We start from the raw sequence: 3,982 nt of genomic DNA on the forward strand, positions 1-3,982 counted from the left end.
GTTTTATTACACCTGATCAATAAACAAATTAATTAAATTGGGTGGCCTTCTATCAGTTCCTTTACGGTAAATGTAATACTAAAAATCAGAAGTTTTTTGAACTATTTTAAGCCGTTCAAAATTTCATACAAAGATGAGAAGTCAATGAAAAAAAGAAAAAAACTCGGACCAGAAAGGTAAAAAACGTGCTATGATGTTTGCTCAACTTCTAACTTAAAAACGATTGGCGAAGAAAAGCAGGAATATCACTGCAGACGACGAAGTTCGTCGGACCGTTTGATGGGAGCATATCCAAAAATTTGTATACATTTCCGAAGTAAAACGGACCTACACCACGACGGGAGACAGACACTTCAACGTTATAAATTTAATTAGGGAAGAGAAGGTGATGCTTATGTTTATGCAGTGACGGTGGTGAGGAATATTGAACTTGACCCTTCTAAACAATTCGCGGTTAGCGGTTGGTTTCCGATGCGGCAACTCCATAGAAGACGAAAGAGGGGCAAAAAAAGATGGAACCGATAAACGGCAAACAAGATTGAGAACCTGAAGGTATCCGCCTGTTGCGATAAAGTTCTTCGTCATCTCTATTTGTCAAATCTAATTTGAGGAATGAGTGGAAACGAAGGACGAACAAAAAAGGAGAAGAAGGAGAAGAAACTCAAGTTTACTTGTACTCTCTGTTGAGGAGTTTGTGCTCTGGGCAAAGAAATAGGGAAGGAAAGGAAAGACCTTGTTATTCAGGATGGTTAATCAAAATGAAAAGAAGGGACCAGTGAAAAGAAGAATTGCACTTTTCCAGGAATTTCGGTTCAAATTTTGGTTTATTTGGTTCAGAAAATATTTTGAAATTAGCACGTAGAACAATTTTAAGATTCAAATTTTTCAAAAGGTGACACTACCAGTGGTAAGAAAACCTCGCGATAAGATCTAAACAAGGTATGAAACATATGGTGACAATACTAAAATAAACTATTTCTTTCTATCCGATCACAGGAAGATAAGAAAAGAAATGAGAAAACACGTAATTCCTATTCTCAATTTTACCACCTAGGCCGTACTTTTATTGGGGCGTAAAGGTGATGTGAGAAGGTAAGAACAACAGTTGTGAGAGAAGAAAAATGGAAAGAAAAACACGTTGTCAATTTCGTGTCTTACATTTGAATAGAGACTCGAAGAAAAGTTCACCCAAAATTTCATGTTTGTTTGCGTTTCGTCTAAAAAGATGTAAATGTCTACGGTTCATTGAAATTAATAGGAAAGCCTTAAAAAAACCATAAAAACCAGATAACGTGTAACCATAAAAACCAGATAATGTGAACAACAAACACAAAAACAAAAAATCAATATGCTAAAACTATATAGTTCTTGCAGTTTGTCCCATCTTGTGGCTCCGTGAACAGGTAACATAAAAATTTGATGTGTCCGTAAGGCAAAGAAGGAAATAGCGGAACACAAAAAGAGAGTCGTGGCAGAGAAAAATGACTATGAAAACTAAGGAATACTGTTTATTTCTTTCGGAACAATAAAATTTTTCTGCAACATTTTTGGGAGCATGACACGAACCGTGTTATCAGTTGTAGCTTTAAAGCACGTCGAGCGAGTTTATGCCATTTTGAGAAGAGTAAAAATGTTGCGAATGACACAAACAATGGTATGAAGGCCTTGGAGATGGTAAGAAGGCAAGAATGAACATTTGTCAGACTGTGCAGCAGCCGCCTGGTCTGTCTTACACGCACTCAAATTTGCATTTCGTTTAAAGAACCTAACACGGGCGAAGAAGAGAGATAGAGTGCGTTTGAATAATTAGATCGGCCAACAATAACATTGCAAGAACACAAAATATGAGCAAAAACGACACGAAAACGTGAAAAATGAGAAAATCGGCGTCTTGATTAGATCAGAACATCATATTATGATACAGTACTCGACGAAATCATATTTAGACCATTTAGTAGAATAATCAACTTTGATGTCCCAAAAAAGTAGTCTAGAATTTTTCGATTTTTCTGGAATTTTCAGAGCTTGCTAAACAGGAATAGAGCTTCAATTTGGTAATCGACAACTTTGATGTGAAAATTCCATCAAAAGAGATGAGCTGAACAGGAAAAGTGAAGCGACTATAATTTCATTGTTATGGTTTTCTTGGCTTAATATGGTTTTCTTGGCACGTCTTTGGTTAAAAACGACATATATCATTAGAATACAATCTGACAAAAACGTTGCCAACTCTTAAAATAAAGCTCTATTTGTGTTAAATATACTTTGAAATTTTCAGAAAATTGAACGATCCTGAACTGTTTTTTCAGAACTCCCAAGTTGGCAATGTTTACAAAACGAGTCCACGTACTGAAGAATCATCTTCAAAATTCGGAAAATGAAAAAAAATCGGTTTCCTGAATTTCACGGAGACGGAAAACGCGTGGGCTACACAGACAACAATTTTTTTTTCATGATAATTTCAGTTAATTACACGATTTTCCATCAAAAACTATATACTTCTTCTGATGAAAGAAGACGTATCGAAAAGATAGTGAGTAACAAAAGAAGCCATGGATGCCATGAGATCGTTTCTAAAGTAGATAATTGCTTTCAGAAATATGATCCTGTCGGTGGTGTGGCATTGGGGTGGGGACTAAAGCCAATAAGCGGCGGAGAGTGAGAGGACCAAAAAATTCTTACGCGATGCCGAGGCTTCATCTATCTTTTTTCTTCTTCTTTCCTTGTAGAATATTTTGAAGAACAAAGCCAAATCTTCGAGAGCACAAAAAAGGAAGAAGGGAGGAGCGCGGACGGACGGAGACAAATACATGCAAAAATCGAGCGAAGGACCTTCGTAGAAGCACAAAAAACTCGAAAGAAGGTTGACATAGGAGAAAACGGCGGTGAATTTTTCCTAGAAGTTGACACAAGGAGAAATGGAATGAAGATAGAATTCCCGCAACATTCTGCATAAAGTTTTCGAAATAGGTTCGCGCCAATGAAATTGGCTGGCGAGAGCCCGTGTGTTGGTTAACAGACTATTAGTGGGTGGATTGCAAAGAAATGAAAAACCTATTTGTAGGAAAAAGTAACCGTGCCCCAGATGGGTCAGTGTGGCGATGTGGTCTAATGGAATTAGAGCAATCTTGCAGTACTACTCAATTGGTCGTGTTAAAGTACGCATCTCGGTCTTTTGAGCAAAAATAGAGAACGAAATGCTCCGTGAGTAGTGGTGATTAGAGCCGCAAGAAGGGACCCTCTTATGTCATTGCAATTGTTTTGGAACAAGGGGAACTTGTGGATTAAGACAAAAAGAGAGAAGTGAAAAGAATAGTTCCTAATTTATTGGCGTGCTTTGCTTCTTACTACACAACTACTACACACGTGAAAATATGAGTGGTCCGAAGCATGGACACACAACAAAAACTGCCACCAGTAGCAGATTATGCCAGTTGACTCCAGATGACAAATCGTCGTTTTGGACGTCGGCAATCCCCTAGAGCAAGTGTCGCATCGTTTCAAACACTTAGACGTATCCACAAGTATTTGATGAATTAGGTCAAAAGCGGATAATTTTGAAACAGGAAATGCTCGTTCGGCGACAAAAAAAGATCGTTGTTTTTCAGAGATAATTAGTGATTTCAGTAATCTGGTAAATCTTGAAAATATGTGTTTGTTTACGATATTTTGTTTTTGGAATAATAAAAAATTAGAGGTGTACCAAGTGTTACAGTTCTTGCGAACATACATCTTGGCTTTTTATTAAATTGGTTGATCTTTATTCTGGTACAAAAAATCGAAAGTCCCACGGCGACAACAACTGTAACCTCAAAATACTTCCATTTTCAGACTGTATCTCATCGTTGTCTATTGTTTCTTAATGAGTTGGCACATAATTTGGAGGGTACAACAATTCGGGGGGTACAAGTGGGTACAAAGTGATTCAGTGGTACAAAGCCCATAACTCGGGGTACAGACTAAGATGTTTTCCGGTATTCTG

This window comes from Caenorhabditis briggsae (genome assembly GCF_000004555.2).
Source record: "Caenorhabditis briggsae complete genome, chrX, whole genome shotgun sequence".
In the NCBI taxonomy this organism is placed as follows: domain Eukaryota; kingdom Metazoa; phylum Nematoda; class Chromadorea; order Rhabditida; family Rhabditidae; genus Caenorhabditis; species Caenorhabditis briggsae.